Source organism: Protopterus annectens, chromosome 2.part0 (assembly GCF_019279795.1).
Source record: "Protopterus annectens isolate FY-2018-M chromosome 2.part0, PAN1.0, whole genome shotgun sequence".
Taxonomy (NCBI): Eukaryota; Metazoa; Chordata; order Ceratodontiformes; family Protopteridae; genus Protopterus; species Protopterus annectens.
Window position 1 is genome coordinate 1376135196 of NC_056728.1, and position 14505 is coordinate 1376149700.

At 47.8% G+C, this 14505-nt stretch overlaps 1 protein-coding gene across 1 annotated transcript in view; it reads right to left on the bottom strand.

Moving 5' to 3' along the window:
• The window catches only part of ZGRF1 (zinc finger GRF-type containing 1), a 2981513-nt gene that overhangs the window by 2595906 nt on the left and 371102 nt on the right, over positions 1 to 14505 (bottom strand). The gene's annotated exons all lie outside the window — the stretch shown is intronic.

The window sequence follows — 14505 nt, forward strand, 5'->3', positions numbered from 1 at the left end:
AAAGAGTGGCCCACCTTGCTAAGGACACTTTCGAAACTGCTTTGCCCAAAAATGGTTTTGAAAAAGAGACAATCGATCCGACTTCCGGAAGGGTTTAGTCCTATGGAGGTAAAAACGAAGCTGTCTATGAACATCCAATAAATGAAGCTTACGTTCACCTCTATTTTGGAAATTTGGGAAGAAGACTGGCAAATTTATGAACTGATTAATATTGGCTGCTGAGGACACCTTGAGAAGAAAGGAAGGGTTCATATGCAGCGAAAGCCTATCCATGTGGAAAACCAAATAGGGGTGCAAGGAGGATAAGGCCTGAAACTCTCTTGGCTGACGTGATGGCGACCAAGAAGCTATCTCCCACGACAAAAACTTCATCGGAACTGAACCGGCTGACTCGAAGGGGGGAGAGGTCAAAGCCTGAAGGACTAAAGTCATCCTAAGGGGGCACCGTTTCTTTGACTGGTGGTCGCAATAAAAAAGTGCCCATCAGGAAAGCTTTACAGAATTTGGCAGAAGCCAGAGCAACCTTATTTTCACCCACATGAAAATTAGAGATGGCAGCCAGCTGAACCTTGATGGTAGAAGCACTTGCGCCTGATCGAAAAAGATCGGGCAGAAAATCCAGTATGACCGGAACAGGGGCTGTAAACGGGTTCAGATTGCGCTGAGAGGCCCAACCGCAAAAACGTCTCCACTTGCTATTGTAGAGTTTCCTAGTGGAGGCTTTAAGAGAAGCTACTAGAATATTCTTAACAGGGGACGAAAGTCCGGGAGTCCTGATGATTATGGGAACTGGAGCAGCCACGCCATCAGCTTGAGACTGTCTAGCTTGGGCAGGGGCAAGCCCGATGGGTGAGAGATCAGATCCGGGCATGGATCTAGAGTCCATGGAGGAGCCAACAGGTGAGACCATAGGAAGGGAAACCACACTTGACATGGCCGGAAGGGAGCTATGAGAACGACTTTGCACTGCAGCCGGCAAGCTCTCTGAAGGAACTTCGGAATAAGTGGTAACGGGGGATAAGCATACAGTAGCCCGGGAGGCCAAGCATGGACTAGAGCATCCCTGGGGACATCCCCCGGAGGGGGGGATCAGAGCGAAGAAGTTGCTGCACTTCACGTTGGAAGTAGATACAAAGATCACAGCAAGGTTGACCCCAAACACGAAAGATCCTCTCCGCCAATTGTTTCAGAGACCACTTGTCAGGCAGAAGGATTGCCCAGCTGCGACTGTCCGCTAGAATGTTAGCGCATGAGAAACCGGCTGGTGGATATGGCCCACTCCCAAACCCTATGGCCTCGTGACAAAGGGGGTAGGATCGGGTCCCTCCTTGTTTGTTTATATACCAGAGTGCAGACATGTTGTCTGATTGAATGGCTACCATCACTGGAGGTAGGACAGGGTGGAAGTCTCTCAATGCTAAAAGCACTGCCCTCATCTCCAGGACAATGATGTGTAGCTTGGTCTCTGGAGGGGACCACATGCCCTGGACTGTTCTTCCCAGGAAGTGCCACCCCACCCGAGCTGGGAAGCATCCGTGGTCACCGTGGCTTGAGCCAGAGGGGCTAGAAAGCTGCGCCCCACGAAACTGTCCATTGATTGAAGCCACCACTGGAGTGATGTTCTGCATGTCCGATTGATTCGGATGTGGAAATTCATCAGAAGGTCTAGCAGGACCATTGAACTGCTAGATTCCACTGAAGGACTCGCATGTGAAGAAGTGCAAGAGGGAGGATAGAGACTGCGGCTGCCATTGAACCCAGGGCCCTGAGAACATCGGCTGCTGTGACTACCGAGTGACCCAAGATAGCAGATACATGGAGTCTGAGATTTTCTATCCTTTCCGGGGTGAGAAAAATCTTTGACTGAATCGAATCCAACCATGCCCCGATGAAGTCTATGATCTGAATCGGAGGCAGGTGAGGCTTGTTGATATTGATCGTGATGCCTAACTTATGAGCCAGACTGAGAAGGTAGTGTAGGGCCTGACACAAGAGACGTTTGGTGGATGCTGCGAAGAGCTAGTCGTCTGGGTAGGGGAATACCTGAATGCCCTGAAGTCTCAAGTGAGCCGCTACGACTGCCATAACCTTGGTGAACACCCTGGGGGCTGTGGTGAGACCAAAGGGTAAGGCTCAGAATTGAAAGTGACTGGCCCCTAGCCGGAAGCGTAGAAATCTCCTGGAGCTCCTGTGGACCTTGATGTGATAGTAAGCGTCCTGGAGGTCTAACGAGCAAATCCAGTCGCATTCTCTCAGAAACAGTAGAATAGACTGTAGAATGACCATCTGGAATTTTTGTTTCTCTACCGACAGGTTGAGGATAGACAGGTCCAGAATAGGCCTGAGGTCCCCAGTCTTCTTTGGCACTAAAAAGATCCTGGAGTAGATGCCTGATCCGGAATGATCTGGGGGGACCGGCTCGATGGCTTGTTTTTGTAGCAGCTTCGAAACCTCTAAGGCTGCAACCTCCCTGCGAGTGGGTGGAACATCTGAAAGGCGTGCTGGCTGGAGTCATGGAACATGAAATGCAGGGGACAGAATATCCTCTGGATATGATGTTTAACACCCAGTGGTCTGCAGTAATGGATTCCCATGCCGCTGGATGTAAGGAAAATCTTCCCCCCGACTGCCTCCAGAGTAGAGCAGCCGGGCAACACCTCAGGGTTGCTGTGCGGGTCTGTCGGAAAAAGGTTCCCTAGACCCGAAGTTTCTGGGACCCCCTCTGCCTCCGGGACGGCGTCGGTCTTGTCCCCCTCTGCCTCTGGGGGATGAATATTCCTGAGTGTCATGAAAGGACTGTGATTTCTGGAACCACATCTTCTTTTGCCCCTTTTGGTTCCTGGGATAGGACCTCTAGGGGTTAGTGAAGCAGATTCCGATGGCTGACAAAGTCTTTCCGTCCTTCTCACTCTAAATTAGTGTGTCACGTACAGTCTTCCCAAAGAGGGATGATCCATCGAAAGGGGCGTTGATGAAGAATGCCTTAAAGGGGTCCGCAAATTGACACAGCCTGATCCAGGTGTGACGCATCAAGGCAACGCCTGTACCAGGAGCTCTAGTGGCTCCCTCAGTAGCATAAGAGAGGAGACGCATAGAGGAATTTGTCACCGATTTCAGTGTAGTCATTTTCGCAGTGAAAGACTGTTTGTCCTGTTGCGACAGAGACTCCGGGGGCGACTCAGTTAGTTCCGATATAAGGTCTCGCTGCAGTCGGATAACATGTGCCAAGTAATTCAGCGTACGAATAGAAAATATCGCTGACTAGTACATGCGCTTCCCGAAACAATCCATCGACCTGGACTCTTTGTCTGGTGGATGAACCGAGGAACTCTCCTGTGCCAGTTCCTTCTTTATGGCAGCTGCAACCACCAAAGCGTCTACCGGGGCTCCTTTGGGCCATGCCTGCCTGATGGCGGGGAAAGAATTTTGTCCGGCCTTTTGGGTATAGGCTCTATGGTGTCAGGATCCTTCCATGCCCTAGTGGTGATGAGGTCCACCAAAGGGTCCACTGGAGGGGAGACCCAGGAAGTAGATGGGCCCACGCCAAAGGACTCCAGGAATACAGACTCATACGCAGAGGGTTTGGGGGCTGACCATCCTCCTCTTTGGCAGAGGATTCTCCATAATGTCTCCAAACGAAATATCCTCGTTAGATGATATGGGGAAACCCTCTCCTTCATCCAAGTCCATATCAGTGGTAATGGACTCAAGGGAGTCCAAGTGCCTCCTCTTACATTTGCGCTTACGAGGTTCCTCTCCAGCGGGAATTTCTGGAGAGGATTCGTAAGCCTCCGGGGGTTCCCTAAGGGGAACAACCTGGGGTTGCTTTGGCACGGGATGTCCCTGAGACAGGGTAATGGGAGCAGAATCCAAAATCAGAGGGGTCTGGGTAGGATCCGAGTAGATGAGCATAGGTTCATAGGTTCATAGGTTTATACTAGGCTATCTGCCCTAAGGCATTTATAAGCCTAGCCCAAATTATTGTGGCTTACGCCACCCCTTATATGAAAAAATACTGTGCCCATTAGTTTGTTGTGCCTCTGTCCAGCAGTGACACAGAGATGATTCCTGGGGTTAGTGGTCTCAACCCCTGGGAGAGAACCCTTTCCAATGCCCCGAATGCTGATGGAGAGCACATCTCCGAAGAACGTACGGAAGAGGCTCTCCCCGGCACCAAAGCAGGGATCGGAGCTGACGGAGGGGTAGTCCGGGCACAGAGGATGGGATCCGAAAGAGCGAGATCTCGACCCTCGGGTATGATCCCCCGACCACGGCTCCGAGAGTCTCCTGGATCAGAGATTGGATCAGAGGAACTCAAGGTGACGGCCGGCATAGAGGAAACGAGAACCATCGACGCCGACCCAACAGCTCCAAAAGGTCTCGGACACGAGAATCCCAAAACGTCGGGTCAGATCAGGGAAGGAGCAATAGGGTGGAACATAGTTCAAGAAGGAGGACCCTCTCCAATGGGAGAGGGCCCTGGTAAGACCCCCATCTGAATCTGGTTCTGGACGAACCTCCTCATCAGCCTGTCCATATCTAGGTCGGACACACTCAGAGTCGACCTGAAGAAAGCGACAGACTCGGGTCTGGGCCGGATTTGAGGGGAGTGCCTCAGCTCCAATGGCTCCGTCTGCTCCAGCGAGAAACGGGGAGAGCGAAGCCGAGACGAACGAGACCTGGGTGCCTTTGTAGAGGGGCCGCAGAAAGACTCCCCGTCTGGTGATCTTTTTCGGGGCCAGTCCCTCTCCTTGTGGCGCTTCTTCTTATCCCTTCTGTACCTACATCTCTGGGACGACTCCGATGAAGCAGGTCTGGCGGGAGGTTGAGTCCCTGCCTGCAGTGTCACTGGCTGGGGAGGAAACCGAGGCACACTCTAGGGCAGAAGCTGGTAGCAGACCCTTAGCCACAAGCTTAGCCCGGCGATCCTTCAAAGCCCTAGGGTTAAAGCCTGAACAAATGTCGCAGGATGCAGACAGATGGGCGACCTCTAAACACAGAACACAGAGTGTGGTCATCGGCTGGTGAGAGCTTGTGACCACACTCTGTGCACTTCTTAAAAAGAACCTTAGGCTGTTCAGCCATAGTAGAGACAGTAAAAGCCCTAACTGCCCACTCACACACGCACTTAAACAAGGATTGGGCCTAGGCGGGAAACCAGTATCACAAACAAAAACACTTATAACTAACTTTTTTTTTTTTTTTTTTTAAACTAACACGACGATCAAATATGAAGGGAGGAAAAAAAGGGAAAGGTATTCACACTCAACTATCACAAAAAGACCAAAAAACCTTACCACCTTGCTTAGAGCTCAGAGACCACGATGCTGACTCTTAGAGCGGCAAACGAGATCTGGGGCTAGATAGGAGGAAGTGATGTAATATAGGTAAGGGAGGAGCTTGGAGCTCGGAACTGATGCTTAAAAAGTTTTGCCGGCTCGGATCCGAATCGGATCCGCATACCCATATGTGCAGAATGAATGAAGTCAACTACTTCAGATCAATAATATCATGGACTGCTGGGGAGATACTGGAAAGCCTAGCTAAGGTTGGAAGTGGAGAAACCAAGCTGTGAGCTGGAGAGTTTGAAGGGATTGGTGCAACCCGCCTGACTGATGAATCAGAAGATCTGGAACCGGGTCCATAATCTACAGTTGATCCAAAAGGTGGAGGTGCAGGAATGGGAACCATATCTGTCGAGGCCAATATGGGGCAATGAGGATCATTTTGCAACCCAACGATTTTGCTTTCTGAATGAGTCTTGGTATTAGGGGAAAAGCGTAAAGGAGTCCCTGAGGCCAATCGTGGACTAGAGCATCTCTGGGTATATGACCTGGAAGAGGAAGTAGGGAGAAGTAGCTGCTGCATTTGTTGTTGAGAGGAGTGGCAAATAGGTCGCAGCAAGGCTGTCCCCATTTACGGAAGATAAGATACGCAACATCCTGATTCAGAGACCAATCGTGAGGCATGAGGATAGCTCTGCTGAGCCTGTCCGCTATGACGTTGGATTTCAAGGGATGTGCGTTGCTATCAGACAACACTGGGAGGAAATCGCCCACTGCCACAGTGAGTGCTTCTCGACACAAGGGGTAAGACCTGGTCCCGCCCTGTTTGCTGATGTACCACACCACTGACATGTTGTCCGTTTGGAATGCAATGGTCCCGGAAAGAAGAGAATCTTGAAGAGCTTGCAATGCTAGGAGTACCGCTCTAATTTCTAGGACACTGATATGCAGATGGTACTCGTGAGGTTGCCAAGTGCCTTGGACTGTCCTGCCTAGATAATGCCACCCCCCACCCTATCACGGAGGCGTCCATGGTCACTGTGGCTAGCGGAGGGGGTTGCATGAAAGGTATGCCCTGAATTGCTAGTGGGGAGACCATCCACCAAGAAAGATGCCTTTTGCATGTTTCTGTGATCAGGATCATGTGAGACATGGGTAGCTCCTGGAAAGACCACGGTGTGAAAAGAAGCCACTGAAGGATTCTCATGTGGAAACGCGCTAATGAGACAAGAAGAATGGCAGCTGCCATGGAGCCAAGAGCTTGGAGGACATATCTGACTTTAATCCTTGTGCTCTGCATTAGAATTAACACTTGTGGACAAATAGTGGAAACTCTTTTCTGTGGTAATCTTACAAACATTTCTTTTGTGTTTAAGTCTGCTCTTATGTATGTGATAGACTGACAGGGCAACAAGGCAGACTTTTCAAAATTTACTGTAATGCCTAGTTGAGTGCATGATGTGATTGTATAATCCTGTGCCTCGAAGAGTTGATGCCTGGTGGTAGCAGTCAGGAGCCAGTCGTCTAGATAGGGAAACACCTGGAACCTTGACGCCTCACGTGAGCCATGACTACTGCCATACACTTGGTGAACACCCTGGGGGCTAAGGTGAAAATAAAGAGCAGAGCTCTGAACTGGTAAGGACTGGCCCCTACCCGGAAGCGAAGAAATCTCCTGGAGCGTCTGTCCATCTTGATATGGTAGTACGCGTCCTGAAGATCTATCGAGCACATCCAATTGATCTGAAACAGAAAATGGAAAATGGACTGCAGTGTCACCATCCGGAAATTCTCTTTTTGTACAGATTTGTTCAATCTGCTGAGATCCGGTATTGGTCTCCAGTCCCCTGTCTTCTTTGGTACTAAAAAGAATATTGAGTAAGTTCCGGATCCTAGTTGGTCTGCAGGGACTTCTTGAATGGCTCTTTGTTCTAGCAGTCTTGAAACTTCTGTGACTGCTTTATCCCTTAGATTGGGTGGGACATATAGGATGGGCTTTTTTGATTCTATGGGGGATTGATGGAAGGGAATTTTGTAACCACCAGATATAATGGATAGTACCCATCTGTCTCTTGTTATATTTTGCCAGGCTTTTGGGTACAGCGAAAGTCTTCCTCCGACTGCCTCCAGAGGTGAGCAGTCAGACAACCCTTCAGGGATGCTGGAAGGGCTTGGCAGAGAAGGTTTCTCTGTCACCCTGGTTTTGCGGTCCCCCTCTGCCGCGAGGGTGGCGTCTGTTATTGTTGTTTCCCCCTCTGGACCTGGGGGAAAAAATCACCATGTGTGTCAGGCAAGGGTCCCTGGGATTTTCGGAACCACATCTTTCCGCTCTTCTGCCCCTTGGGATAAGGTCTGGAAGTGGTGGAAAAATAAACTCCCATGGCAGAGAGAGTCTTGCCTTCCTGCTCACACCTGGCTAACGTGTCTTTCACCTGAGGCCCAAAGAGAAAGGAGCCATCAAAAGGAGTAATGGTGAAAGACAATCGAAAAGGTTCCGCAAACTGACACAGCCGCATCCAAGCATGTCTCCTGAGAGCCACACCTGTCCATGCGGCTCTGCTCACTCCATCGGCTGCACAGGAAATCAGCCCCATGGAGGAGTTGGCTATGGAATTAAGAGTCTCAAGCTGAGAAGCTAATTTGGCTGGTACTCCCTCAGCTGTAGGATCTTGAAGTATATCTCCAAGCTCTTTCAGGAGATCCCTTTGAAGACGTGTAAAATGGCATAGATAGTTCAGGGACCACCTTGAAAAGGTCGGTGAAGCAAACATTTGCTTTTCATATCTGTCCATCGTCCGAGACTCTTTGTTTGGAGGATGAACAGATGAAGAGGTTTCTACTAACTCTTTCATTGTGGCTGCTACTACCACCATGGCATCAACGAGCACACCTTTGGAGAGGAACTGTTTGTCCTAGGGGGCTGTAATAAATTTGTTTGGTCTCCTCGGAGTAGGTTCCACAGAATCTGGAGCTGACCAAGCCTTTCGAGCCACTACAGATATGAGTGGATCGAAAGGAGGAGATACCCAGGAGATGGAAGGTCGGGAACCGAATGCGTCCAGTTATACAGACTCGTCCTTGGTAGGGGCTAGGGAAGTCCAGTCCCTCCTCTGTCTGAGCATTTCAAGGATGTCAGAAAAGGAAACATCTTCAGAGAGGGACCCTTCCGATTCATCCATGTCTGTATATGAGGTGACAGACTCAGGGGAGTTTATGTGCTTCCTCTTGCACTTTTTTTTTCCAGGAAGGCTCTTCGAGTGATCAGGGGAGGCTTTGGAAGAAGAAGGATCACCCAATGGGGTGTCCTGGGGCATAGGTTCCCTACTCTTGGGGTCTGGAGGAGGAGTAGAGGTTGGAACAGACACCACGGGGGGAGGAGCCGATGGAGCTGGCAGTAGAGCTGTTTCGGGGGACAGCACACTCCACATGACCTCGAAGGTGTCCCAACCTCTAGGTAGAGAAAACTCCGGCTCCGAAGAAACAGGAGTCCTTCTCTGCGTCGAAGGTGACAGCTCCGAGGCCGATGTTGGAGCCGAGATAACCTGCGCCGAAGCTCCGAGGGGGCGAATGGGGTCAGACAAGGGTCCGATATCACTCCCCCCCTCGGAGCCGACGAGAGAGCCCCGGCGCCCAGATCCCTCGAAAGAAGGTACAATCGAGATAATCGGAGCCAACGTCGGAACAGAAGGAGAAACGTTGATCGGCACTGATGGTTCTACTACCTGCAGATCCATGGTCTCCGGCTCCGAGCTAAATGTAGTCAAAAGAAGAATAGAAATATAAGCGGTTGGAGCCGATACCAGTTGAGGTGGGCTGGAAAGTAATTTTGCCAGTGCCTGTGACTTAAGCAACCTGCTTACTACTCCCTCCACATCATGATCCGATAATCTACAGGATCGAGAGGAGTGGGAAGAATGATGGCTACGTTCACTCTGTAACAAGGGTGACTGAGGTGCCGAGTGGATGGACTCCAAACATGGAGACCTCAGTCTCTTATGGCTCAGAGACAGCTCAGAAATAGCAAATGGAGCCAACGGAGGAGTTGCCTTGTCGGTGCCAGCTGGCACCGACATACTTGGTTGGTCAAGTAAAGGAGTCGGCTCCGAAGGTGGAGCCGACTGCTTGACAGACTTGGGGGATTTCGCTGGCTGAGTACTTTTAGCCGGATAATCCGGAGGCTTCATTAATCCCCGAAGGATTAATTTGTTTTTGCGCTCCTGCAGGACCCCTGGACTAAAAGCGTGACATACAGAACAGGAGTCCTGCAGGTGAACAGCGCCCAAACAATATACAAAACTAGTGTGCCCATCTGTCAGAGACATTTTCTGACAGCATGAGTCACACTTTTTGAAGCCAGATACCTTGGTATCTTTAAGACATTTTCCTAACAACAACCACAACAATAATAAGAAAAAGCTATACTACAAAACTAAGAAACAAACCGAAACAGTTTTTTTTTTTTTTTTTTTACAGTTAAGGAACAGAAAGGAGAGCCTCTAATTTAAACTGCTGTCCTAAGGGGGGGGGGCACTCTCTAATTTAAACAAGTTCAGGGGAAACAGAAGGCCTACAAGTTATGGAGCGATGGCCAACAAAGCTACAACACACAAGAAAGCGATAAAGGATAAAGTAATATATCTTGACAAGTTTTTAAGAATAAACAACAATTATAATACTAGAAAAAAACTATACTAAGCCCAAGCCAGTACCGAAGCAACCTCGCAGCTGAAGCGGCAAACGAGATCTGGATAGCTGACGCTGGGCATTCTGGAATAAGGGGTAGCCTCGAGCCAATAAACAGCTCTCGAGCTAAAGAAGAGGATCGGCTCTGAACCCAAACAGCAAGAACGAAGGAGAGATGGACAACTTAACATTTGTAGTTCCAGCACAGCCAATTGTAGATAAAAAATTCAAAGGCAGAGAGATTGCCAAAGTTACTTTATTGGCTCGCAGAAAGTGAGATAAACATAACTCCAATTCCAAACTCCAAACCGGTTTCACCCTTTCGGCGTCATCAGTGGAAAGTATCAGGTGCATCAGCAGTACACTTTAAATATATCTCATTTAAAAGTACAAACCCTATTTTAAATATTTAAACTTGTCAGGATGTGTCACAGTTGAACAGATATTACCCGGGTATACCAACCATGTAATGAAAGTTAAGTATGGGCGTGTACCTATGTGAGTGAGGTATAGCATGTGGAAAGCAAACATGGCAGGCTAGTCCACACAACCATACAGGTAACTGACATATGTAGGGTATTCAATGTGTTACTCTGGCCATGTCATGGGCCAACAACCAAAGCAGTGATGTATGTGGTGTGAGGAATATGTGTGTGTGGGGGGATGGGTAATGGTACAATCCTCCAAGGCGATACTGTGTCGTATGCAGAATAGGTGAACCGGAGGTGTATGAGGGAGCAGCGGGTGAAGAAGAAAAACACAAACACATGTATAAACATCTGCAATACAACCAGACAGGCCATACTCTAGAACACAATCCCACAAACATATGAATATTGAAATGTGCGATACAAATGTATAGACATGTCACCGGCACATACCCAAAGATTGGTCCTGATGGAACTGGCCATATCAAATGCAACACACCTGGATGCATAATGGACTACCAGGCATCCCCTCCACATCACACAACCCACTCCCTTACCTGAACGTCCACGAAATCCAGCCATACTTGGCCTACTGGTTTGGTGCAGCCACATCTACGATCAAACACCTGCCTGTGACGCACGTGTCCCGACACGAATAAGCGATTGACTATATTGCACACATTCACATAGTGGCACATGGTGTAAGGGTGATGAAGGCACTGATGTAAACAGGATACCCCTGATCCACTGTGTGAGGGACAATTAATGTGTGTGTAGGTGTGACCTGACCAACAATGGTACAATGCCAAATGTCCTGTGATCGTAGGAAATAACTATGCGCCACACTGCATGTAACAGTTGCCTAAAGCGGTCACATCAGGAAAGAATAAACGTAATTCATACAAGAAACAAGCAAACAACAGAAATGCTAAAGGTATAAGGCTCACAGGTAGGAAACAAATGAATGTTCTAAACCTGCACTGACCGTGGCTATGTGTTAGCCCACACAATCTGGTGTCCGCAGTAAGGTTATCATCTGTCCCGTTTTGCGAGGGACAGTCCATCGTTGGACAGTTGTGTCCTGACAAAATACATTACAAATGGCAAATGTCCTTGGATTGTAGGACATAATTATGTCCCATATGTTATGTAATAGTTACAGAAAATAATTATTGCAGTATGTACAACACCTAAATGTTACAAGAAACAGAATAAGCAACTAAACCGCTACAACAATAGGCTTTTATGTAGGCAAATAAGTAAAGTTCTATCCATTGTACTGACAGTGGGTATGTGTCGGCTGGTAAAATCTGATGTGTGTTCCAAAAATGTCCCATCTTGGCCATTTGAAAAGGTGCCAACCCTAGTCCCCAGAATACATCCCAACCTGTACATATGACAATGTCAACGATAACAATGGTCAGAGGATTTGCACAATAACTGGCCAGACCCTTAAAAACTCACAAAGCCAGTGACCTTTGGGGGAAAGGTGTTGAATGAGAATGACTACTTACAACAATGAAGAGTAATAGACACTTAACTGCAGAAAATTAATAGTATTACGAATCTGTCAACACGTTCCAAGTTAACAGTACTAATATGGCAGAAATGTCAGTGATTGTCCCTGAGCTGTCATAGCCTTGTCCCTGTCACTGTAGACATGAGTCCCCGAATATCAGAGAGGTCCGTACACAGAAGTACACCAACCAACTGTCCCATCTGTTGACAGGACTATTGCATACCTGTAGTGAAATTATAACAGATGTCCAGAATAATATTTATTGTGTATAAATGAATGAAATAGTCAAATGGGAAGGGAAACCACCCCCCCACCTGCATTATGTAGTGGAACCCCTCCCCGCCCTAAATAATGTAGCGCCGACCCAATAATGTGGTCAGAGGTGCCTAAATACCTTCGTCTGTAAATACAGGTAAAATGTTAAACTCTGGACTAACTCTGTCCGTGTGCTACGTCTGATCTTCGAACAGCGCCAGGGCAGTGCCAATCACCAGTCGGCCGAGCCTAAACCCGGACCAGCACATGAACACCCTGACAATCAAACACACGTATGTGCGAGGACTATAAGGGTAGGAGTTATGAATATCCTTCGAGTAGACTTGCAGCACGGGTCCAGAGCAGAAGGCAACAGGAAATGTCCTAATTGTAGTACTGCGGTTTTCCCAGCAGGAGAATGGATGCCTGCTGTGCAAGGGAAGCAGTGAGGCGTATGTCAGAGTAGCTATGAACCGAACCATGGGTATACATATAAATGAGCCAAAACACCAATAGTGTAGTGGTTACAACATCCGCCCAACGTAAAGGTATTCCCGGTTCAAGTACGACTATAGCATATGTTAATTGTGTAATGAATGCCTCTGTGCTGTAAAGCCAACATTTATACATGTAAAGGTGACCGTATTCGCATGGCTCCGTTAACCGGATTCCATCAAATTGGCACTGTCATAAGGAATAAGGCACATGTAATCCCAAAGACGTGCCTGTAAACATATGTAACTCAGAATAAGTAGATGCAAGTGGGTCTGTGCGGGTGTATGCAGCTATTAGCATAGCAAATGTATGTTGTCTTGTACAGCTGTAACTTTTATATATACAGTTAGATAGATATGTGTATAGATAAATATCCACAGACATAACAGAAATATGCAATTATATATCTACATATTTATCTATATATACATACATATATATATATATATATATATATATATATATATATATATATATATATATATATATAGATATAGATATAGATATGTTAGGAACGCCGAAAGACGAAAGCAAACCTAAAGGTTGTGAAGGGAATCCAGAGGAAGTTAGGAATTATGAAGTGCTCACAGCGTATGTCACATAAAGCTGCACAAGTGTGAGTAAAGCACCGCTCTCCACACCAGAGGCAGGGCTATACCAGTGGCCATAACATCGTTGAAGTGCTACGTCAACATTGTAAATAGACGAAAGGTAGGACATGTTGCGACCACCTACACTTGTAACCCGCAAATCGTTCGTAATCCAAAACACCAGGAAAGGCACGTATGTGCAAATATGAATGGATGGTGAGCCTGTGAATATACGAGGCGGTACAAAATGTGTGTAGGGCCCCAACGCTCATGACAAGGCAATGTGTAAAGGTGTGTCATGGCTGTTATGCGGGGAAACTCAACACGGGTGTACAGGAGAAACTATGGATATGAGAGTATGGACACAGGAGTGATAGGGTATGTTGCGCCGGGTGCAATGGAGCGGCCCGTGGAGGTCAGCTAGTACGTAGGTGCGATTCCCAGATAGAGCGTTGTTTGCGTAGAGACATGCGTGAATGGGCGTATCGTTGTCGGACGTTGTGCGTCAGGTCTGGCAGCCTGTCACGTAAAACCTATACGCCACCCATGAGCGGAACGGAGTTCTGCTGTGACAACCCCAAACCGGGAAAAGCAGAAAGACACAACTACATGAAGACAACAATTTGTCGACATACAGCCACAGTAACACAAACACACATCCTATCAACAGTAATAATATGAATGCGCACAGAAACAAACACAGTAGCAGGAAAAATAGGCTGCGCATACGAGGAATAGGTCGAATGACACTATCACATATCAGTTAGCAGCGGCACTCCAGAAATGAAAAATGTGCAACATCTGTCAGTTGCATAACGTGCAATATACTGAGCACAAGTTCACCGGAGTGAAGTGTCGGTGTCAGAATGACTAAGGCAATAGTATGCTGTTGAAGCAGGGATAAAACCAATACGCATGTGTAAGTGTCCATGTCCGGGAAATGTATAGGTTAACGGACACACAGATGTATATATAGATAAAACTTTTAGTTATGTACTCACCATAACTTCAGATGTTTGGGATCCATCTCGCCTACATTCTGACTGATGGGTTTATGCCAAAGAGCAAAGTCTCTTATTGGCTGAGCTTACTATATCCCAGGATGCACCACTACCAGTCCCCCAGATCTAGTTTGTCCGCATACATGCACACATGCACACCCTGCTTATATAACATCGTCAGATGAAACAAGATAAAACAGTAGAACTCAAAACCGTTCAATCTCTTCTGATCTCCCCAAACATCTGAAG